Raw genomic sequence first — 26436 nt, forward strand, 5'->3', positions numbered from 1 at the left:
ATTCAAACAGCTTCTATTCATCGTCTGTATTCAAGGACACAATCAGCGTCAGCAATAGTCGAAATATTGGGAATATGGATAGAGAATTTTTCAACATGTGGAAGTACTTACTGTGCAAAAGCTTGTTGAAACGGAGGATTGCAGAGGAAGTGGTAGCTCTTTAATGCTTGCGCATATCATTTGCTAGTTACGTTAGATTCAAGGTAGACGAGGTACTGGCGGAAGTAAAGCTGTGAGGACGGGGCGTGAGTCGTGCTTGGGTAGCTCAGATGGTAGAGCATTTGCCCACGAAAGGCAAAGGTCCCGAGTTCGAATCTCAGTCCGGCACACAGTTTTAATCTGCCAGGAAGTTTCACGTTAGTTTCAAATTATTTTTTCGAAGTTCATGTGCAACCAACGCGGCTAATGTCGCAATTTAGCGAATACGGCGGTGGAAGAAATTTTCGTCATCAGAATAGGGCCAGGGAGGAATTGAACACATAGCGGTGTTTGCTTTCCTCGGTCATCGAAGAACGAGGCAAGATCCTGTACCGAATCCTAAACTTCGTCTTAATATATTATAAGGTGGGAACGTAAGAGCATAGTGATTTAAATTTTTCGTTTGGCACTCACAAACTTAATACGTCTCCTCGTGCTCTTAGAGAAGAGTAAATTAACATAACTTCAAGGGCATCACACTATCGTTTCCTTTTGCTGGCATAATTTTAAATAATGGCGGAATACAGTATGAACGAACGAATGGACGTGGGACGTGACTGGATACTGCGCACTATTCCTTGAATGCAGACTGACCAATAAGCATTCATGTGCAGAAGAGCCTGAGTGTGTATTGGCTAATTTACGCTCCAGGTTTAATGAGGTATAGTCCCTCGTTCTCACATTCGTTCACGGTGCATTTGCATTTTAGCACAAATACGACACTATAAAATACATGGAATTACCAGTAGGTCACAGACCGCAGCTATACATCTGGTGAGACTTATCTTCGTCCAGCTGTACTGAAATGGTGACGCCTAGAATACGATAACGGACTAAAGCCGAAACAGATCGCGCACATTATACACAATTTCAACTGCAGCTGGCATGTACGAAGCACGTCCTGAAATTTATTGGTCTAAGAATGAATGTGCCGAAGTTCTGTGATCTTTGAGAACAACGACTCTCTGCAAGACCACTGTTAAATTTCAATGGCGTAAGACGAGTTTCTTGTTTGTGGAGTCAGAATAAACAAACAAGTACTGGGATCTAACGTCTCTTCAACAACGAAGTTATTAGAGGCGAACAGAAGTTCGGACTGGATTAACATAGGGAAGGAAATCGCCCGTGTTTTCTTTTCTCAAATCTACCATCTCGAAATTTGCCTTAAGCGATGTACAAAAACCATGTAATACTAAATCCGAATGGCTGTACGGAGATTTAAACTACTGTCCTTTGGAATGTGAGTCAGGCACTCCGCCATCTCGCTCGAGCGATAAATGGATAGAAGTGATTCACGAACTGACGTAAAATACTTCGTTTTAAGCCCATCGGATATAAAAAATGAGTTTTATAGGATGGAGACTGAGTCATCATCTTCGTTTTGAATCGTTAAGAAGTGGTGTTTTAAATTTAAGCGTGGTCGTCCGACCATTGATCAAAACGTGCCTTCGCTCATTTAAAAATTTATACCATCAACGGAACTGAGGAAAAAATTCACAACGCTGTAGCTAAATACTGTCTGCTGCTAGTACGAGAGCTCACTGGAGTTTCAAATATTTTGATAGACTGATCACCGCATTTATACGATTTTTTTCGTATGATAAATCTTTCAGCTCCTAGGTGCAGTTTCTGGTTACCATCGAGCAAAAACGCAGTGGAGTGGCCTCTGGTCAAGATTGTTTACGCTTATTCGGACGCAATTCCAGTGAATACCGCTACGCTTCAGGAAACTAGATTATAATATGGTTCAAATGGCTCTGAGCACTATGGGACTTAACATCTATGGCCATCAGTCCCCTAGAACTTAGAACTACTTAAACCTAACTAACCTAAGGAGATCACACAACACCCAGTCATCACGAGGCAGAGAAAATCCCTGACCCCCCCCCCCCCCCGGGAATCCAACTAGATTATATATGGATTCGCTATTGAGAAGACATAACAAATACAAATGACATGACGAAAAAGAATGAATGACCAAATGTGGAAAGCACCGAAAAAAGCGAAAACGGTTCTACCAACAGGAAATGACTAACATTTTCTGGGACCCTCATACTCTAGTGCTCACAGACTACCTGCGGAAGGACAGGACTACGGGTTGGGACTACTATGCTTCACTACCAGGTAAACTGAAGAGCGTTATTCAGGCTACGCCTACGTTTCGTGCGAAGTAGTTAGCTTTTCTCCACAACATTAATGAGCCCTCACAAATATCTCAGATTGTTGCTACAAACATGTTAGACCGTCGTTTCAAAGTGCTTTCACGTCGTCCTATTCTCCGAATATGGGTATCAGGGATTACTTTTTGTTTTCAAGTCTACAGAAATGATTGGGTGAACAAAGCTACATACCAAATGTTGAGACAGACGAATGTTATATAGTACAAATTCTGTTGTACTCATAACCTCATTGGACAATGCGTCATGATTTACTTGATGACTGTGTTTTCAAAATAAACATCTTTGTCTCTTATGGCCGAGAACTTTAAGAACGGATCTTGTTTTTGAGTACCATACCTGAAGTTGAAATGGCCAATAATCAGGAAGGCTTAGAGGAGGTATGTTCTCGCTGGTCAAATTATATGTCAGATATAGTATCAAGTAACGAGGCCTAGTCGCTGATTTACTCAAAGGTTCACTTTGTAAGTCAAAAACAAATGCACTTCCCTCTATAAGCACCTTGTTGTGATTTTAATGTTTTTCCCCCATTCAATCTCTGATCATATGACAACAATAGTTAAATGTCAAAGTTCAGTTGTTGCCTGAAAGTACTGTATCTTTTCGACGTGCTATCAGATTCCTCATGTCAGCACGTTGTAGGTGTCGCCACCGGCGCCAACCTTGTGTGAATGCTCTGAAAAGCTAAAAATTTGCGTATCACAGCGTCTTCTTCCTGTCGATTAAATTTCGCGTCTGTAGCACGTCATCTTCGTGGTGTAGCAAGCAAGTTTAATGGCCAGTAGTGTACAACGCCGAAGGTTCGAACCTCGTCAAACGCAGCAAAACTTTTTATTCTTCTATATCCAAGCAAAACACTGATTATCATTTTTATTCAATTAAGTGTATTAATATTTTATTTCTGATACTATGCCGCGTCGTATTGACTTTTTTATTTGCTCTTATTTTTCTTCTTATCATTCTTTCTTCGTCTGAATTCTGCCGGTGTTGCCTATAATCTGCAACCAAGTGCCAACGAGGACTGCTTATCGATTGGTAACGCGATATCTCGTTTAGCCAGTGTGAGTAATTTCAGGTAGCCAATGACAGTGAGAAATTACAATTTGCATTTACCGCTAAAACTGAAATTTTGCTGCGGAAGATGGATATGCAAACATTTTGTGAATTCTTTCTGTCCTGAGTTTGGTCATAAATGTTAACCACAAATGCCGTGAACAGAGCGATCGTGACTTCATTTCTGCCGCAGATTGCTGATCGCCGTTTTCTCGGATACACTGCAGTTCACGAGACTGTGGATAGGTTAGGATGAGTGTAATTCCGGGCTAATCAGTCGTCTGCCACAGTTCAGTCACTGGACATTTACAATCTGAAGTCGACAGGGCATCTCCCATTGCCGTCATACCTCGCGGCGGCAGCTTCCAACATTGCTCCGTGTAATACATTAACAGCCCTTGTGAGGTGACCCGCCTTGTTTGGGTCTCGCCCATGATCGAGCGGTTGCTAGCAGCGGGTGTGGCGACAGTGTAGTGGCAAGTGATAGACGTCAATTATGAAGTAATTTTAATCAGATTACAGGCATTTGGGGAATAGTAACTGTGCCAATAATGTAAAAATAGACAACTATTCAATGCATACCCAGGTGCCGAACCAACTGCTGATACCTTTCATAAAGTTTTCATTATTATTGCATCACTTAAAAACGAGTAGCCTGCATTTTAAATCTGCTGCTGAAAATTCTCAGCTGTGATGAGAACGTCATTTGACACTGCATGCCTAGCGCATGGTATGCCAGTAAAAGCCAAGAGCTGTACAGAGTCTTAAAGGAGCGTACTCACTAGGTCATCGAAGACCAACGAACAACAGCCAACCCCTTCGTTGGCCGAGGTTTGCTTAGTGTGTGCAGGCGGCAAATCTGAGCCAACGAAGCGGTTAGGCTTGGTTGGGGTTCGGTCTACTGGCGGTAACATCAAAGTGTTGGCAGCTGGTTGGGATTGTACCCCCCCCCCCCCCCTCCCTCTCCCTCTCCCTCTCCTCTCTCTCTCTCTCTCTCTCTCTCTCTCTCTCTCTCTCTCTCTCTCTCTCTCTCTCTCTCTCTTTGGACGCCGGGTGGAATGTTCGCTGGTTCAGCAGCAATTTGCTAAGCCTCTAGAAAGGGCGTGTAGTTAAATTTCTCAGGAGTGCCACAAGCCGCACTTAGCATGCTTTCTTGACCGGTTTCGCTCTTTCATTTAACAAGAGCATCATCAGAAACTCTTAGAATTTACATTTTAAGCTACAGTAGCTGTCTGTCAAATTAAAGAGCGAAACCAGTCAATACAACATACCGAGTGCGACTTGTGGCTGGCCTGGAAAACTTAATTTCAATGGTCGCTGTTTCTCCCGTAAGCAAAGCCTGCTCTCGCTAACGGTCAATCAAAAAGTCAGTATAAATTTGAAGACTTAATAAACCACGGAATAATGTAGATAGAGGGGTAAAAATTGACACACATGCTTGGAATGACATGGGGTTTTATTAGAACAAAAAAAAAAGTATTGGTAGACGCGTGAAAGATCTCTTGCGCGTGTCGTTTGGTGATGATCGTGTGCTCAGCCGCCACTTTCGTCATGCTTGGCCTCCCAGGTCCCCAGACCTCAGTCCGTGCGATTATTGGCTTTGGGGTTACCTGAAGACGCAAGTGTATCGTGATCGACCGACATCTCTAGGGATGCTGAAAGACAACATCCGACGCCAATGCCTCACCATAACTACGGACATGCTTTACAGTGCTCTTCACAACATTATTCCTCGACTACAGCTATTGCTGAGGAATGATGGTGGACATGTTTAGCATTTCCTGTAAAGAACATCATCTTTACTTTGTTATGCTAATTATTGCTATTCTGATCAGATGAGGCGCCATCTGTCGGACATTTTTGGAACTTTTGTATTTTTTGGTTCTAATAAAAACCCATGTCATTCCAAGCATTTGTATCAATTTGTACCTCTCTATCTACATTATTCCGCGATTTATTCAGTTTTCAAATTTATACTGACTTTTTGATCACCCGGTATTTACAGTGTTTAAAAACCGAAGTATAGAGTGGAGTATGAAGAAAGCATCAAGTTGATAGAGTTAATCGTGAACGAGAATGTTTATGGACTTCTGTTAATTGCGATTATAAAAACAAACTGAAAAGATTAGACACTGGGAGGGAAATCACTCAGCTTTTAAAAGTGATATGCACGATATGAAAAAGAAAATAAACTCTTCATTGACAAAAAGACAAAAGCAAAACTGGTAGTGACTTAACTTTCTGCTGCAGGTACAGCTCTCCTAAAAGAGGGGGGGTCACCTTTGGAAATTTTAGGGCCTACATAATTCAATAAAAATTCGAAATCTGTAGGTTTCATTAGCGAAAAGAATTATGAAATAGCCCACGTTCCAATCAGGCTTTAAGGTCAGACAATTTTATCCCACCACATTCCTCCCTACTTTTTAAATGAGAGGTCGTCCACCAGGGTCGTTTCTTCTTCTTCTTTTTCTGACGCACAGCTTCTTGCAGGAAAATAAATGCTGTACATGCGGCGACTGCTAAATCCTCTTCTTCCCTCATATCGGCCAGTGAAATTGTAATTGAAACACTACTTTATAACAACGATTAGCGTGAGCAACTTCGTCAAGTTGTCAGGGCGAAGTGCTATTCCATCCAACATGGCCGAATCCCTTGGCTCCATGCCCTTCATCTAGTGTGGATAAGCCGATTGCCGATGCACTGGTGAAAAGCGTTCGGCCGAAACCAGTCTCTGTTGTTCGTTGGCCTAGTTTATACGCGCCTTTAGCGCCGAAGCGAAAACAGGGGATGTTGCACCGCGAGTACTGGAACGTAAGATTCACTGAAGAGGCTCTAGCATTGCTCCACCTAGACTGTTACAAAATTTTAAGGTGCAAGTGACGAAACGGCAATAAGAAAACTAATACGGTGGGTCCGTGGAGCTGAATGAGAGCTCGCCGCCGCGAAGTGAACGCACGGGTGGATAGATAGCCTGTGCTAGCGATACTCGCAGCGGAGCCGCGCACCGCCCGCTCCGTGGACTAATGAGGCTGCAACCTGAGAGCGTACAGTCAAGTGGGCATCGCGCCGGTCGATGCTGTGCGCATACAAAGGAGCAGCAGCCCGTTTCGTAAATTGTCGCCGGGCTGGCGGCCGGGCGCCGACCTACTGTGTGACGCAGCCGCTGCGCGCGCCGGAACACTACTCAGCCGGGACGGAAGGATGGGTGGGGACAGGAAGGCACCGAACTTGCCGCTCAAAGGGGGCCGCCGATCGATTGACTAATTCCTGTCTTACGTCATCCGACACGTTTACTCGGACGCCTTAACCTCCTCAGTCCTCAGCTTATATTTTATGAATGAAATGTTTATATTGGTAGTCAATGCATTGCTCCAGGATAAAATAAGACTCAAATACCAAATTTTAAGAAATGGTGTGATTCACTAAAACTTTGGGAAATGTTCAAAGTGAATACAATTTATGTTAAAAATACCTAAAATATATGCAGTACTCAGAAAACACAGCATGAAACGCCTAAAATGCAAGAGCGTCCAAGGAAAAGTCCAAGGATTAGTATAGCTTACTGAAGGTTATAAAGCACAGATAGTATTAGGAACAGAAAGTTGGTTGAAACCGGAAGTTAATGACAACGAAATCCTAAGTTAAAAATGTAATATTTATCAGAAGGATACGTTAGTCGCCAATGGTGACGGCGTGTTTATTGAACAAAGAATTCGATAAAATCTAGCGAGGTTATCACGGATTTCGATTGTTAGTTAATGTGGGTGAAGTATCAAAGATCGGCCAAAAACTGTTATAGGATGCATTTATAGACCGCCTGGCAAGGAGCTCCAGTGGTAGAGCGCTTCAGAAGAACTTGCAGGATACTGTTAGTAATTTTCCTGATCATACTTTTGTAATAGGGGGTGTCTTCAACTTTCCATGTATTGATTGGTTGTGTCATACTGTCAACACTGGTTCCAGACACAGGGATTCGTGTGACATTGTTCTGGATATCCTGTCTAAAAATTAGGTGTGAGCAGACAGAGAACCAACTCGTGAGGGTGTCTTAGACCTCATGGCAACAAACAAACCTCAACTTATCGAATCAGTTACAGTAGAGGAAGGTATCACAGCGATCATTGGGCTGTGATAGCATCTACGACAACGGGTCTGACAAAGAATGTTAAGAAAGGTAAGAAGAGTGACAGGATACAAATTTCAGAGTATCTGAGCAGTCAACATCAAATATTCGGTGATAAGGACGAAGATGAGGAAAACAAGTGGAAAAAATTCAAAGGAATCATGCAATGTCCTAGACAAATATGTTCCGAATAAGGTCTTAAGACTTGGGAAAGACTCACCCTGGTACAATAGCTGTGTTAGAAAACTGCTACATAAACAAAGTGAACTTCACCTCAGATTCAAGAGAAGTAAAACCCTAGCTGACAAACTACAGCTGAAGGACATGAAAATGAGTGTAAGGAGAGCAATGAATGAAGCTTTCAATGACTTTGAAAGTAAAACATTGTCAACCGATCTGAATAAAAACCTTAAGAGATTTTGGTCGTATGTAAAATGAGTAAGTGGGTCAAAATCATCTACTCATTCACTCAGTGACCGTACTGAAAGACGACAGAGATAAGGCCGAAATAATGAATTCGGTCTTCCAGAATTGTTTCACCGCGGAAGATAGTAACACGGTCCATCCTTTCAATCGTCGTACAAACGTCAAAATGGCAGATATTGAGATAACCGATCGCGCAATAGAAAAACAACTACAATCGCTTAGTAATGGAAAGCTGCCAGGACCAGATGAGATACATACAAGATTCTACAAAGATTATGCGAAAGAACTTGCTCCACTTTTAGCAGTAATTTATCGTAGATTGCTTGAACAACGAAGAGTACCGAGTGACTGAAAGAAAGCGCAGGTTATTCCCGTAGAAGTACAGATACACACAATTATAGACCTATATGGCTGACGTGAATCTGTTGTAGAATTAGAACATGTTTCACGCTTAAGAATTATGATGTTCTTGGAGAAGGAAAATCTCCTCTATAATAATCAACATGGGCTCCGCAAACAGAGATCCTACGAAACTCAGGTCGTTCTGTTCCTCCATCAGATCCACAGTGCCACAGACAATGACGCTCGGGTTGATGGCGTGTTCTTTGAATTCAAGAAGACATTTGACACCATCCCGCACTGTCGTTTAATGAATGATCTAGTAGAAAGCGTCTGATGCTCTCTAAGGCTGTTCGTAGACGATGCGGTTGTCCACAGCAAAACAGCAACTATCTTCTGGACAGTAAACATTTGCAAAATGACCTCCAGAGAATTGATAAATGGTGCAGGCTCTGGCATTTAACCCTGAACGTAAAAAAATGTAACATACTGCGCACATTCAGGACAAGAAATCCACTACACTATTGACGACAAACCGCTGGAAACAATATCTCCAGGAAAATATATAAGAGCAACTATCTAGAGCAACCTTAAATGGAATGACCATATAAAACAAACAGCGGAAAAAGCAGATGCCAGGCTCAGATTCACAGGAAGAATCTTAAGGAAATGTAGCTCATACACAAAGGAAGTGGCTTATAAGGCGCTTGTTCGACCCATCCTTGAGTATTTTCGTTTTACCTGGGATGCCTACCAGATAGGACTGATAGAAGAGATGGAGAAGATCCAACGAAGAGCGGCACGTTTCGTCACGGGATCGCTAAGCCGGCACGAGAGCGTTACGGAGATGCTCAACGAACTCCATTGGCAGACGTTACAAGAGAGGCGTTGTGCATCACAGAGAAATTTACTATTGAAATTACGTGAGAGCACTTTCCGGGAAGAGTCGAACAACATATTATTTCCCTTACATGCGTCTCGCGTAAGGACTATGAAGAGAAAATTCGAGAAATTAGAGACAATACAGAGGCTTACCGACAATCATTCTTCCCATGCGCTATTCGCGAATGGAACATGGTTGGAGAGCTCAGTTATTGGAACAAAGTACCCTCCGCCACACACCATTAGATGGCTTGCGGAGAGTTGTAGATGAAACACCTAAAAATTATGTAAGTAATGCCACTGTTGTGATGAAATAAACAATGAACTATTGGATAATGTGGGGCAGGGATTAATTTCGGCCGGAACGTGCCGAAGCGATGTTCCGGCATCTTCCTGGGATTTTTTTTTCTTCGGAATTCACTGGAATAAGTCGGCACCTGACATTTACAAAAATACACATGTATTAAATCGCAACTTAATTCTAATTTTCCAGTGTACCGACATCAGTGAACGTGGCACCGGGTCACCAACATGGGAGTGTGGAACGAGGTACTGTGTGTGTGTGTGGGGGGGGGGGGGGGGAGGGGGCGTGTGCGTACATCCAAGATAATCTGAGCTGCTTTACGAAGTTGTGATCGGAACACACCGGTAACCTTCGTGTCGACAGGGGGAGGGGGCTGAGAGAGGTTGCACTCCCCTTCCTCTCGCTTGATACGCTCTTGGGATAGAGCATTAGGTCATCGCTTTGTATAGAATTTCTTAAACAGATCCTTATTTATCCATGTCTTTTTTATAGGGCACGAAACTGTACGCGTTCAGATAATTTCTGAAACAAAGGGAATGAACTCGACAGTATATATCACACCATCGTATAAGCATTTCGGGGTAATAATGAGATGATGTATGAAACGGGACGAACGTGTAAGATTAATGTTAGGGAAAGTGAACGGAATACTTTGATTTGTTGGAAAGTTGCGAGAAAGTGCAGTACCACTACTCCTGTAAAGGAAACGACTTAAAAGACTTGTGCGACCATTCCTGAAATACTGTCCCGATGTTCGGAGTACTTAATAAGTACGCACTGACAACAGACCAAAAACTCAGAGACGCGCTGCCAGGTTCGTAACAGATCGTTGTAGCTCATATGAAAGTGTATAAGAAATTCTCAGGAATTTCAAATCGGAATTTTAAGAAGAAAGGCGACGTAGCACTCGCAAAACCTTGTAGCGTAAGTTTGAAGAACGTGTATTCGAGTAAGATGTATGGCCATTCTGTTGTCACCATCGTGTATCTCCAGTAGGGATCACCAAAATAAGACAAGAGGAATCTACAATCACTTATCCCCGCTCAATTCGCGAATGGAATAAAACGGAAAATCGCTAATATCGGTACGAGAAATCCTCTACCTCTACCACGAAGTGTGCGGAGGCTTGTGGAGTATATACGGCGTTTGTTTTAAATTAAGACAAGTAAATATCTCGAAAACTAAGGATTGCACGAAGAAAAATATTCTATGTCAAAATTTAGTATTAGTAAAGGGGGCATCTGTCTGTGTTACAACTGGCCACCTCCTAAACACCCCTACAGGATGGGCGGAGTCAGCCTTGTATTTTAAAATGGGAGCCTCACATTTTTACTGCATATTCGGAATCTACACAAAAGAAATACGTACGGTTTGCTCAAACCGTTGTTTCTCTTTCGTGGCAGATGGTGCTGTAATCGACAAATATGAAGTGTGCCTGCTTCAGCAATTAAGAACCGACGCAATTGATCCTACTTTTCAACTACGATGTAAATGTAAACCTTTGTGTTACAACGGTTGATGTCGTAGGAATAGTTAGATTAAAATGCACAGGACGCTGTTTTTCACATAACCTACGGCTGTTCAATAGCTACCTTTTGAACTGTGTTGGCAGTTCCTCGAACATCGCGGATTTACCAATGAGTTGCACAAGACAGTCTTTGTGCATTAATTTGATAATCTTCGTAGGAATATAAGATTTTTCTTTTTTTTAATAAATTTATTTTAGTGTCTCTCTATTGAGAATAGTTTACAATCTAAAACAATGACCAAAACACGTTGACCAGCCCGTGTATGTGAAAGATATTAATGTGATCAAAACACTCAGTATCAAATGCTACTTAATTTTAAAAGAATCAAATGTTCAAATCTGTGTGAATTCCTAAGGGACCAAACTGCTGAGGTCATCAGTCCCTATACTTACACACTACTTCAACTAACTTATGCTAAGAACAACAAACACATCCATGCCCGAGGGAGGACTCGAACCTCCGGCGGGAGGGACCGCGCAATACGTGACACGGCGCCTCAAACCGCGGGGCCCTTAAAAGAATAAGACGTTTCCAAAAGTGCACTAGACAGTGGCTTACAGAGTATATAAGTAGATGTAGATGCAGCGTAGCCAGTGTTAGCTCAGCTTTAATTGAACATTCTTCTTTATGTGCACCGCTCAAGCGTGAGCAAGTTCAAAGCTATTGGGGGATAAGCTAGGACTGGGCACTGGTCACATTCGTGAGGTGTATGCAGCTCCATTTCGAAATATCGTTTTCGCAGTACGAGGGCAAAACGGAATTACCATCTCCCCGATAAAGTTGTTATACACCTCACAACGCTATATTGGCGGAATTCGATTAAAAAAGTTAACAAATTGCCTTTTCGCTTCAGTCTCGGTTTGTTCGGCTGACGGTTGTTTATAAGAAGCCGAGACAGAAGCCAACAGGCAATTTATCAATTAGTCGCCACTGAAGCCTTAACAATTTTGTACAAAAAAGTTATCACTCAACACTTCAAACGACAAGTTGTGATTACCAGAAGCAAAATAATGTAAACAGCTGCATGGCTAAGGCCACTATTCCGTGTATGTATCACTCCTTTTATTTCTCTGCTAAAGATCTAGTCAACAAACTGGAATTTCCAAGGAAGCACACGTCACTTTTTCAGATGGACGAAGTTTATCCCACAAGCGACACAACCAATCTACGATTTTACGGACTTTCATAGCTGAATAAGTCGTGCATAATATTATTAAGTTTTCGTATTGCCTTGACGCAGTGTGTCTAATATCTACCTACTTTGATGTTTACATGTTGGTTAAAAAAGACGAACACATCTCTGATTCAAAAGACCCATATCTGGGAAGTAACCCATCTGCGGTTTGCTTGAATAGGGTTAAATGATTTCTTGATGCAATAACTGTTATTGGTTTTTCAACAAGTTTAAAATTTTTGGCACGAATCTGACAGACTCCTTTCATAGTTAAAGACAGGCGCTCCGTCCTTGGAATTTCAGGCATGCAAGAATAGCTGGAGAGTACAACGTAACAGTTTATCTCAGCAAAGCGTATTGGCGGCTCTTCAATTTAATATACGATGATGAACCGAAAAACTATGACACCTGCTCACCGTGAGACTGGACGGCATCTGCTGGCGTTGCGGGTACGCCACACGGTAAGGGAGGCCGATCATCTGGCGACGGTACACGTCACTAAAATGTCAAGTGATTGCGCGGCCCCTCCCGCCGGAGGTTCAAGTCTTCCCTCGAGCATGGGTGTGTGTGTTGTTCTTAGCATAAGTTAGTTTAAGTAGTGTGTAAGTATAGGGACTGATGTCCTCAGCAGTTTGGTCCCTTACGAATTCACACATATTTGAACGTCACTAACATAGACGACTCTAATAAAGGGTACATTCTCATGTTGCCATGGCCCGGCGCCTCGCAACGAGCATCTCTGAACGGACGAAGCTGATCGGCAGTTAATGTGCTACTGTCGTGAGCATCTCTGGATATTGGACGTTGAAACCGTGAGCAGGCAACAAGGTGTCTAGTCCAAGCCTCATCTGTGAACGTGAAAATCGGAGGTTTGCTCGCTCAGTAAAGTAGGATATGCTCCGACCTGTGGCAGATCTGACGACAGAGTTCAGTGCTTGTGCAGGCCCAAGTGTTTCAGGGCACACTGTTGAACATTCGGCTCTGCAGCAAACGACACACGACCAGCCCACTGGACCTGCAATTCAGTTTTTTGTTTATGCTGAGGACGTAGCCCTTACTGTCCAAGCAACAAGTTTTGATGAGATTCGATACATACCAAAAGTCAAATAAATTACGACTTAATGCAGGCAAAACTCAGACATGCAGATTTCATCTTCGAAACAGAGGCCAAGCGAGAGCTACAAATCTAGTGAAATGGAAGGGACTCGCAGCCACACAGCAGTCCTATCTGTTGCATTAGGCCGATGGTCGTGTCCAGATAGGCGCCATCCAAGCGAACGGTTGCTCGAAACATGCACCGCATCACGGACAAAAGCCGGAAGGGACAGTATTATGCTGTGGGAGACATTCACCCGGGCTTCCACGAGACCTATGGTAAAAATCGAAGGCATTACGACAGCTGTGAACTACGTGAACACTGTTGCGGGCACCTGCATCCCTTCAGGCTTCATACCTTCCCCGATGGCGCTGGCATCTTCCAGCAGGACAACTGTCCATATCACAAAGCCAGAAAGGGAGACTATCGGGCGCCTGCATCAGATCCTCAAACCACCGCCCTACAATTTTTGGGGATCGTGTGACCTGTTGGTCAACATCTGGTGCCTCAAAATGGCTCTGAGCAGTATGGGACTTAACATCTGAGGTTATCAGTCTCCTAGAACTTAGAACTACTTACCCAACTAACCTAAGGACATCACACACATCCATGCCCGAGGCGGGATTCGAACCTGCAACCGTAGCAGTCGCGGGGTTCCGGACTGAAGCGCCTAGAACCGCTCGGCGACCCCGGCCGACTCTGGTGCCTCACGCCTCCGGAAAAGTATCAAGAACTTGCCGAATCCACGCCTCGCATAAGAGCTGATGTGTTATGTTCCAAAGGGTGGATCAACACATGTGGTTAAAATGTTTTGGATCATCAGTGTATACCCACATGACCAGCCAATTGGACCTGCAACCCAGTCTTTTATTTATGCAGAGGACCTAGCGCTTACTATCCAAGCAGCAAGTTTTCATGAGATTGCATTCATACCAAGACACAAGCAAATTACGGCATAATGCAGACAAAATTCAGACATGCGCATTTTATCCTCCAAAAAGAGGCCAAACAAGAACAAAAAGTCAAGTGAAATGGAACGGACATGGAGCCATGGAGTAATCCTCACCATTTGTTAGTTAACGTTGACAGAATCCTATCTTTCGAAGCACATTGCCAAAACTTCAAAGAAGAAGTCGCCAAACGTAACAGCCTTAAAACATTGTAAGTAGCTAAGACTGTCAGGCTGCGAGCAACCGCTTTGTTGTGCTGTTCGCCAGCAGAATACTCAAGCCAGTAGAATACGTAAGCCCAATGTGGTGCGCCTATGCACAAGCGAAGAAAGTAGACATGGCACTTAACTCTAGCAGGTGCAGCATCACAGGCTGCCTATGTATAAAACTTATACATAGTGGTTGTAGTGCCACCATGTACCCACAGAGAGGTTGCAGCAGACGTCGAATTTACAAAAGCATACCACATACACTGAAGCTACAAAGAAACTGGTATAGGCATGCGTATTCAAATACAGAGATATAAAAGCAGGCAGAATACGCTGCTCCGGTTGACAACGCCTATGTAAGTGTCTGCCGCAGTTGTTAGATCGATTACTGCTGCTACAATGGCAGGTTATGGAGATTTAAGTGAGTGAGCGTGGCGTTATAGTCGGTGCAAAAGCATCTCCGAGATAGCGATGAAGTGGGGATTTTCCCATACGACCATTTAACGAGTGTATCGTGAATATCAGGAATCCGGTAAAACATCAAATCTCCGACATTGCTGCGGCCGGAAAGAGATCCTGCGAGAACGGGACCAACGACGACTGAAGAGAATCGTTCAACGTGACGGAAGTGCAACCCTTTCGCAAATTGCTGCAGATTTCAGTGCTTTGCCATCAAGTGTCAGCGCGCGAACTATTCAACGGAACATCATCGATGTGGGTTTCCGAAGCCGAAGGCCCACTCGTTTACCCTTTATGACTGCACGACACAATGCTTTACGCCTCGCTTGGGCCCGTCAACACCGACATTGGACTGTTGATGACAGGAAACATGTTGCCTGGTCGGTCAAATCTCGTTTCAAATTGTATCGAGCGGACTGACATGTACGAGTATGGAGACAACCTCATGAATCGATGGACCCTGCATGGCAGCAGGGGACTGTTCAAGCTGGTGGAGGCTGTGTAATGGCGTGGGGCGCGTGTAGTTGGAGCGACATGGGACCCCTGATACGTCTAGATACCTCTCTGACAGGTGATACGTACTTAAGCATCATGTCTGCTCACCTGTATCCATTCATGTTCATTGTGCATTCCGACGCACTTCGGCACTCCAGCAGGGCAATGCGACACCCCACACGTTCAGAATTGCTACAGAATGGCTCTAGGAACACTTCCGCTAGCCACCATACTCCCCAGACATGAAGATTATTGAGCAAATGTGGGATGCCTTGCAACGTGCTGTTCAGAAGAGATCTCCAACCCCTCGTACTCTTACGGATTCATGGACAGCCCGGCAGGATTCATGGTGTAACTTCCAACCAGCCGTACTTGAGACATTAATCGAGTCCATGCCAAGTCATCTTTTGGCACTTCTGCGTGCTCGCTGGGGCCTTACACGATATCAGACAGGTGTACCAGATTATTTCGCTCTTCAGTGTATATCACGCCGTGTGCTCTGCAACAATAAAATAACGACTTTTATACACAAAGAGCTTTCTAAATACCGACAATGAAATCACTACCACACCCAAACAGCAAGGGAGCAAAAATGAACTGCGTGCTTGGACGACACTAGGGATGTATTCAGACTCAGGAAAAGTTACTAGGCAGTTCGGAAGATGGATGAAAGACATGGAGAGATCTAGCAATCGAATTTGATCAGGAACGCCAAGAACTGAAGACAACGTAATGAAGTGGAGAGTCCGTCGAATTGAAAGCAGCTATCTTTATGACTGCGACGACATCCAAACTTCAACACATCGCCGTTGGCCCGACGTGTTCAACGAGTCAAACTAATGATGTAATAGAAAAACAATACAGCGCTGGTACTTTGCAACTTTGTTTTCCAAACACGTTAGTTTGGCAGCTGCTCGTCCTAAACTGTTTAACCCTTACTTGTCCATGTATGAATATAGGGTGGATCCGCAATATTTGCGGAAATGGAAAGTGCTATTGATGTCAGGTTTTCACAGAACGGGGTGTTGTCAGGGCTCGTATTGTTAGCCAGTCAACAGATTGTAGTGATAATTAGAAATTTTTTTTGCGAACATACGCTTTTTAAATGCATAAACTGACATTAACAAACTAAAAGTAGAGTAAATTAGGAAGTCGTTTAACAGATATCGTGTTTCGTAAAGTTTCCACATCGACACTTGTTTGTGCCTTTCAACTGCGCAGTTGCTAGGTACGATGTTGTTATATTTGCTTACATTGTGCTTGTGTGTTTCCTGAGTGCATTGCGACTTGCTTGTCAGTCGGTGAGTGACAGTCCAAGCAGTAGGTCGTGAGTGGGCGATGCGATTTATCAATGCAGAAAAAGATAATATGCTCATGGTGTATGGAGATTGTAGGAAGAATACTATTCGTTCTTGTACGGTTTATGCGGCAAGATATCCTAACAGACGTCAACTATCTCGCAATTATTTGTCAGCCTCTTCCACCAGTTACGTGAAAGTGATAATGTAACACCTGGACAACGTAACAGACGGGAAAAAAGTGACGAAAGAAGAAGTGAAAATTAATGTTCTTGCTGCTGTTGCGCTTGATCCGCACGTTATCCCTCGCACAATCGCACGAGAAAGTGGCACGACTCAGGCAAATGTCCTACACATTCTCCGTCAACATAGGTTCCATCCTATCACATCTCACTCCGTCAAGAGCTACATTATAACGATTATGAGAATCGTGTTAACTTCTGTACATGGGCATTAAGACATCTCCAAATGTAGCATGTATCTCGTTCAGTGTTGACGCCACATTTACCAAACATAGGCACGTAAACCGCAAAAACATTCACTATTTGTCTGTTGACAATCCCCGTTGGTTTCTTCAGGTGGAATACCTACGTCCACGGAGTGTAAACGTGTGGTGTGGGATAGTGAACCACCAGCTCAAGTGCCCGTTTTTCATAGGCGGAACACTGAACGCGCTCGAGTATCGTAGCCTCTCAACAAACCATCTTCCACGGATACTAGAAGATGTTCCTCAACGGGCTAAGAGGAGCTTGCGGTAGCAACATGATGGCTGTCCAATCCCCAATGCACGAAGTAATACAGCATGTCTTCACGGATTGTTTCCACGTCGCTGGATTGGACGCAGAGGACTTTTACCTTGGCCGGCCTGTTCCCAGATTTGATACCTGTAGTCTTCTTTCTGTGGGAAAAGCTGGAAGACGCTGTCTAAAAGGACATACCAACTTCACCCGATGATATGAAACGACCTGTTATTACTGCTGCCTGCTCGGACATCTTCGCTGAAATACTAGCACGTGTGCAGCAGTCGTTCCATACCAGACTGGATGCGTATATTGGTGCTGCCGGTGGTCATTTTGAACACAACCTGTGATGGTCAGGTGTCTCGTTACTGGTCAGAATCCACATAACTTGTGTGCACTTGCGCTGTACAAATGTCGGTGCGCGAACTTTTCCAAGTACGATATCTCGTAAACGACTTCGCGCTAGAATCCTGCAGCAAACATCAATGACATTCCAATTTACACTGCTTTTAGTTTGTTAATGACAATAGGCTTTGCTCCATTTTTAAAGAAATACATGTTGCACAAAAAAACACTTTCTAAGTATCATTACAATATCTTGATTGGCTGACAATAAGAGCCCCTGACTACCAATCCATCCTGTGAAAATATCATTAGTAGCACCTTCCATTTCAGCAGTATTTACGGTGCAAGTTTTAGATGATTCACCCTGTATATATATTGTCCGTTTTCTGTGTCTATGATATGTAACAAGTAGATCAACTGAATAATATTTTTCTTTCAAATTGTATTTTCGTTTAACTTGAATATCGAAACCATTGTCTTATTCTTGGGTGCACAGTGTTTTCCGAATTCCCGTACGTTGCACGTACGAGAAGGTGCAGTGGTGAAGGCGAAACTGTCTCATTCCGCTGAAGGATTGTTGAAATTCCCGTTCGGGTCTCCTAATTCGTAAATGTTTCTTGTGCTTTCCGTAAACTGATTAAGGCAATTGCCGCGACTGTTTCTTGGGCACGGACACGATCGATTTTCTTCCTAACTTTGTCGTATCCGAGCTTGTGTTCCGTCTTTACCGACATCGTTGTCGATGGGGCGTTAGACCATTAATATTCATTCCCGGCACCCTGTGAATGTTGCTTGAAATGCCTGTCACAAGTGAAATTACGTGATCAATTCTTCGCCATGGTAAGGACGAAATTATGCACAGACAAGTGCCAAGTTAATGAATTTCATCTGTTCAATCTTCATTTACGGGTATTTTACCAACCTTTGGTTTTCGACATTTGCAAAAGAAGAATTTTCTCATCTCCAAAAAACCACAAATATATCGAATATTAGTGAGAAAAATAGCAAATAGTTTATTGTATGTTGATCAATTCAGCGCCATTTCCTGAGAGTTGATCCGAGGATCAGATGGAGTACCAGCCAACAAAGAAACGTAGTAAGCTCACTGTGTGTCTAACGCAGCACACAGAAGAACTAAAACACTATTTCATACTAAGCACTTACAAAGGAAAAACTCAATATGTCAAGCTAATGAAGGTTTACGTAAGTCATGTAAACGAGAATGAAATTACGTTTCCCACAAGGAGTCGCCTATTGTCTCCTGATAGAAAATGCTCTGTTTCATCATCGATACTGAGTGAGGTGGCGCACTGGTGAGCACACTGCACTCGCGTTCGGAAGGACCATGATTCAAATCTGTGTTCAGCAGTCCAGATTCAGGTGTCCAGTGATTTTCCTAAATCACTCCGGTAAACGCGGGGATGGTACCTTTGTAAGGACACGGCCTATTTCCTTCCCCATCCTTGAAACAATCCGAGCTTGTGCTCCGTATCTTATGACCGCGACGTCGACGGGACGTTAAACCATGATCTTCCTTTCTTCATCGCCGATACTCAAACAAAATACTCCAAGTGTGGAACACTAAAGGAAACACCATTCAGCAACGGTGCTATGGTTTCTGCTGCGTTATGACAGCGTTTGCTTCAGTTGTGAATCTTTGCGAAAAAATCTTATTTGTCTGAAGTTTTGCAGTTTCTACACATTCGGAAACTTTGATCCAAGAGAGAAGTACAAAAAAATGCTCACCGGGAGTACAACAATCATAGCGCAATTCCCACACCATAGAATAAGCGCTGAAAAGCGTTGGTAGATCGAAACCGATTTATCTAAGTTCACCGAACGGCCACATTTCTAGCTGGGAACTCTTTCACGGTCAGCTAGATGGTTTCCCCGGCTGATGGTTTTGGAGGAACCGACGGAGGCGCTGCCACAGGGAGGGAGCAGTTGCTTATAGACTGGCAGGCTGTGCGGATATGCCCAGCTTCCCAGGCGCGCGTAGACAATGCTGTACTTCTTTGAAGCGTGCTTGGCCACAACGCCCTCTCGGGGCCGGAAAAGCTTTTTCGCGGGGCGGCGGTAATGGCCCACTTTTATGCAGGCCCGTTGCGGGGACGGGGAGACAAATGTTCGCGATATGCCGGCAGCTACGTGAGTAGTATGCACACGAGCGAATCGCCGCGAAAGCCGCAGTTTCTCAACGTCTCTATAGAGAGCTGTCAGAGGTACACATCCAACTTCCTTCAAGTACTGAGCATGTTTGCTCCCGTTTCGTTCTGTCTCAATTATCTTGTCGCCATCAGCGATCTACGTAGCAATCCTGCAGTTCATTCTTGTAGACACAAGGCTGCACTACTATGTCTGTGAACAGGAAATTATTATTCAGTAAGGCGGAGGAGGTTAGGTATACATTTGTAATGCACGACAAAAGAGCTCTAGGATGATATTGAAATTTCTGGGATGTCAATCCTCGGGTATTTGGTAGCAACACTATATCGATGACACTGAGGTTACGTCTATGTCCACATGATTAAATGCAATTTTACACGTACAGGTTGTTTCAAGTCTTCACATCAAGCGTCTAAGGCCGATAGACCACATCTACATCGTACTACGCAAGCAACCTATCAGTGTGTGGATGACGGTACTTCTGGTACCACAAACTCAACCACCTTTCCCTGTTCCGCTCGCAAATGGCGCGTGGGAGGAATTATTGTCGGTAAGCCTCTGTATTAGTTCTAATTCCTAGAATTTTCTCGGCGTGATAATTTCGCGATACGTATGTGGAAGGAGGTAATATGCTGTCCGACTCTTACCGGAAAGTGCTCTCTCGAAATCTGAATAGTAAATCTCTCCGTGATGCACAACGCCTCTCTGGTACGTATGCCAATGGAGTTTGTTGAGCATCTTCGTAAGGCTCTCGTGCCGACTAAGCGATTCCGTGACGAAACGCGCCGCTGTTCCTTGGAACTTCTTTCTCTCTCTCTCTCTCTCTTCTATCAGTCCTACCTGGTAAGGATCCCAGATAAATGAACAATACTCAAGAATCGATCGAACAAACGACTCGTATGCCACTTCCTTCGTGGATGAGTTACATTTCCTCAATATTTTTCCTGTGAATCTCCGTCTGGCACCTTTCTTCTACTATTTGCTTTATGTGGTCATTCCACTTAAGGCAGTTTTGGATAGTTACTCCTCACGTCATGGGGAACAACTTTCGTTAGAAACAAAAGTTTCGCTGACGCTTCCCGGTGACGCTAGGAGTCGTAATATTTAGTTTAAAGTAACATCAGTCTAGAACGCAATGATATTTATTTATTATGACCTATTTAGACTTTAAGTTAAAGTCATCTTTAGATGTGAGACGCCTATGGCTAATGCCGACGGCGCCTTGGCTGTTCACGTGGTGCCGGCCGGTGTGGCCGAGCGGTTCTAGGCGCTACAGTCTGGAACCGCGCGACCGCTCCGGTCGCAGGTTCGAATCCTGCCTCGGGCATGGATGTGTGTGATGTCCTTAGGTTAGTTAGGTTTAAGTAATTCTATGTTCTAGGGGACTGATGACCTCAGAAGTTAAGTCCCATAGTGCTCAGAGCCATTTTTGTTCACGTGGTAGCAGTGTGCACATGTGTGTTGCCTATAATGCTGTACCTGCTCCGCATGAAAGGAATATCCTGCGAAAGGGGTATCCCGAGTTCCTGATTCCCTTATAAAACACCTTTCTCCGCTTACGGACACCCATTCTTATAGTTTTCTTGTTGAAAACCGCTCTTATCAATTTATTGAGGTGCGTAGTGTGCAGATGCAGCACACCTGGTTAGTAGATCCTGCTAGTTCGGTGAAATCTTGTCGTCCCAAGGCCGGTGAACTAAATAAAACGACGCCTAGTATCGCCGGGAAGCAACATTTTGTCTCTAACAGAACCCATCACCCCTAGACACTTGAGGCAAAGACTTTGAAACAACCTGTATATTTTACCTTAAGCAATTTCTTCTCAATTTAATACGAAGTATCTTCAGTAGCCCGATACACAATGTGATTCGCAGAAGAGTTAACACACTTAAGTTTGTGAATGGTTCAAGATACCTGAACGAGGTCTTAGGCAAATTATAGTGCACAGAGGGCCACATAATTTTGTTGCATGGTTAATACTTTTAACTGTTGTATCAACCGAGGTACTGAAGCAAGTTTGCTGTTTAATAAAACAGTGTATTTTTCTTCCTGAGGGTAGTCATAAGCTCTACAAAGTACGAGTACGGCGTATATCTTGTTAATGTCTGCGTTGAAATGTTGCGTAAAGGGATCCGAGAATTATTTTAAAATTGGCAAGACGGCCGAAATCTGCTACTGCAGTGTAAATACCGCCCAACGGAGCTCTGAAGCAAAACTGTGTCATTATCTGCACCAAGAATCTCTTGCTACTTCTGCAGCGCAGACAAGCAAACAGTCGAATGGCTTGATATGAGCATGCGTTATATCAATAACTTTTGAGCGCCGTTAAAAAGTACATAATTCAATTAAAAAATATACTTTCTCCAATATTTTGGTTGCTTTTGAACACGTACCTGAATGAAGTGCATCTCTGCGTACTACTATTTGCCGAAAATCTTAACCGTCCACGACATAAAGGGGGTGTTACGCTTTAAGCGACTCATCCAGTATATACACGTTTACACGCATAGTGTTTCACGATTTTATTGTAATTTTATGTTAAAGACAGTTATTACAACCTCTGTATTAATATATATGTGTATTCTACTACTTACGAAATGCGATAATCTTGCACTACACTTCTGCTTGCTTTACTGCTGTGGGCAACATTCCGAAAAGTACATAGAGCAAATCTTTAACCTCAGCACAGAACACGATGACTTCTGTATATTTCCAAGAAGCATTCGCGTCATGGATCAATTCTGTTCACTACGCAACCTGATGTATAGTACGAAACAAATTGATGAACTGAATCAAAAAATCTCACACAAATAGTGAGCCAACTTCCAAGCAAAAATATCACAACTAATCGAAATGAAAACAATACTCTGACAATGGGGCATACTGTAAATCGCTCTTCCTCTATGTCCCGGAGGAAAAAATATAAAAAAATGCAAGAGTGGGAACAGTCACTGCCAGAAACTGGAATAAAGACCCAAGGCAAATTGAGGACCAAACATCAAGTCGTCCAATTAAGTGCCTCGCTTCGGAGACAATGCACCTATTTTTCCTAAAACCGTCATATAAACAGATATTTTGGCAAAAATTTCAAACAAAACAAGCCTTCTAATCCCCACATCCAAAATAGAGTACATGACCTACATTTGCGCAGCACACAAGTCGTTAAAGCTGGTTCTGTAAAAGTCAATAAAGTGCAAGAATTGATTAGCTTGGAGTAGTAATATAAATAAATGGTTTGACCAAAGTAAGGCAACGAGAACACATTATGCGAAAAGGAGTGAAAAACGCTGGGATAAAATCTGGAGCAAAAACAAGTAAGTATTAAGAAACAACGAAGAACATCAAAGAAATAACCCACAACTCTTAAACTAACAGAAGAGACGTGTTTTGTTTTTGCGTGTATCACAAGCATGGGAGAATAGAGATTAACCAAAGTAATTTTTCAGTACTTCAGTATCAAAGAGAGGCTCTAATGGCTCTGAGCACTATGGGACTTAACTTCTGAGGTCATTAGTTCCCTAGAACTTAGAACTACTGAAACCTAACTAACCTAAGGACATCACACACATCCATGCCCGAGACAGGATTCGAACCTGCGACCGTAGCGGTCGCGCGGTTCCAGACTGAAGCGCCTAGAACCGCTCGGCCACACCGGCCGGCTAGTATCAAAGAGAGCAAAAATATAAAGACCTAGAAGATATTCAGAACAAAGAAATATTTAAAAGAAAAATCATACGCTTTCATGATTTTCAAGAAGAAGAAGAAAGGAAATGTAGAAGAACTTTCACCAAAGAGCTGTAAAATAGAGGAACAAATAATTAAACTGTGCGATATGAAGTACTTGAAACTGACTTCAATAGTTTTATTCCCTATATATATATATATATATATATATATATATATATATATATATATATATATATATATATATATATATATATATACAGTAGTGACACCCTCGTTTGGAACTTTAATTACTGTCTCCGTTTTGTCTCCCACTGAACGGACAATATCAAGACAACGAACTGAATTCCTTAACGGAAAGTTTAATCCCACTTTAAGTTACACAACAGCCCGATAATTATGAAGCTAAGCGTATGTATGTGACTTGTCATTTGTCTTATAAAATTTAATGAGCATATCGTTTTCGAGAGGAATGTTGTTAAAGAAGAAAAGTGAAAAGCAAGACGTTAAGTACCACTGGTGGCCAGTATCTTCCATGGCTCCTTCCGATTTTCCTTAGGCGGGGTTACTTAAAAGAACATACCTTCAGACAGCTAGTCTCGACAGGCTTAAATGGATTCGAAAGTAAAACTAAGGGTAAACTTACCTGAAAGCTATGATGTTTGAATTGGACTTCCAAGTTGTTTCTGGGAACCCCGAAACAGTGCTTAGTAACACACCATAGCCTAAACGTTCCCATTCCTTTGTCGATTATCAATATTTGTAGAATAATGTTAACTGTGATACTAATATTAATTACTATCGTAATAGTGTTGTTTTACTGTCATGCCGTTCCACGAACATCATGGCGCATTATTATTTTATTATTATGTTTTGAAATAATTCTCATTTATTATTCAGTATCAATACAGAGTCTCGCATTGAATAATATATTCTCAGGTTTCCAACCGCGTCAGATAATTAAAATTACACTAGCTTTCGGCCAAGTAGCCCTTGGCTATTGTCAAGTGGTATGAAATAACATTTGACAATGGCCAAGGAGTATTTGGTCGAAAGCTCGTGTAATTTTAATTACTTGATACGGTTGGAAACTAATACTTTTTATTCGTTATCCAGTCTGAGTTGCACATTTCTTTGTGCGACTGAGAATGACGAGTAAATGAAAATGGCTTCAAATATCAATACAATTGCTGATTCTCTTGGGACGAATATGTCATCTACAGTATTCTATTTTGTTTTAGATCAATAAGTTCTGTGTGTGTGTTATGATTTACTTTAGGATGATATGTCACATATCCCTATCGCTGACAGAATAAAATGAAATAAATATGTTTAGCTTCCGGTTGCTGATGTCAGCAGACCAGTAACGACACGGATGACGAAACTTTTATGCTTACTGAACATTTTTTGTTGTTTATTTACCGGTTATTTGTGTAAAATATGATTTTTTTAAGATGCAATTTCACAGCGTTTCGTCAACTGTTTTTTTTTCTTCGTGAAGTTTGACACTCGCCTGTCTACCTTACGTCAGTACGTGCATGGTAAAATACATCAACGATAATAACCCAACATCCACTTTGCACAATTTGTAACATTCGATAATTTTACGAAATATAAGATAATGGTAACTTTACAATAATTGTAGTGCACTTCCTCCCATACAGAATGTGGCGTAAGATGTAATCCACAAGGAACAGAATTACAATGTCCAAAGGTGGTATTATGGATTTTAAACAACCGCAAATGTGAAGAAGAACGCAGGTGCAAGTAATTTTTCCAAAAGGGTATCTTCGCCTTTAGTGTTGGACACGGCGTATTCGGTGCCCATATCTCAATCGAGATTAGATAGCAACGACGAATGAAGCAGTTCGCCACGCGGGTCCAAAAGCTGAACAGAGATTTAACGGCGAGGTTGCGTAAGGTCGTTATTGTTTCTGAGAGTAACGAAACGGCACGGCGTTCTACAAATGACAACTAGACTTGAGCAAATGGACACTCTTAAGACAAATTACAAAACTAAATATTTGTCTCAAGGGAAATCCCACATGAACAAGACAGTCCATCGAATAGTTGACGCCGGCCGCGGTGGCCGTGGGGTTCTAGGCGCTGCAGTCCGGAACCGCGGGACTGCCAAGGTCGCAGGTTCGAATCCTGCGTAGGACATGGATGTGTGTGATGTCCTTAGGTTGGTTAGGTTTAAGTAGTTCTAAGTTCTAGGGGACTGATGACCTAAGATGTTAAGTCCCGTAGTGCTCAGAGCCATTTTTTGAATAGTTGACGACTATGCTATTAAAGACGGGGCACAACGCTGGATGAACAAGCATGACGATGAAAACTGGCCGTGCCCTTCTAAGGAACCATTTCGGCATTTGTCGAACTAGAATGGAAAGCGCGGAAAACAAATTCGGATGACCGGAGGGATTTTGATTCCTGCTCCTCATGAAAGCGAAATAGTGATTTCCATTGCATCATCTCGCTCGTCGCTCGGAAGTTTAAAAACAATCCTTAAAAAGAATAACAATAACGATGTGAACTCTACTTTTAAGCATTTTAAAAAATTACTTTGCACACGTAGGTGAAAATTCTGTAAATTTTTCATTACAAGCTGTTGATTTAAAATAGCGATATTGTAACGATACGAATCAAAGTACCCAAAAAAATACCTCTACTGACTAACGTCAAACCGATACAAAGAACACTGTAGTTAGAGATATTTGCTGCTGCTTAGATTACAATGGCTGAATAGAAAACATTCGCCACTTTGATTTTTGCCGTTGTAAAAAAAAAAA

The 26436-nt window shown here is 42.7% G+C and overlaps 1 protein-coding gene across 1 annotated transcript in view; it reads right to left on the reverse strand.

Annotated features, from left to right (window-relative positions):
- Positions 1-26436, reverse strand: part of LOC124612955 (syntaxin-6) — a 196114-nt gene that overhangs the window by 127220 nt on the left and 42458 nt on the right. The window lies entirely within an intron of this gene.

This window comes from Schistocerca americana, chromosome 4, assembly GCF_021461395.2.
Source record: "Schistocerca americana isolate TAMUIC-IGC-003095 chromosome 4, iqSchAmer2.1, whole genome shotgun sequence".
In the NCBI taxonomy this organism is placed as follows: domain Eukaryota; kingdom Metazoa; phylum Arthropoda; class Insecta; order Orthoptera; family Acrididae; genus Schistocerca; species Schistocerca americana.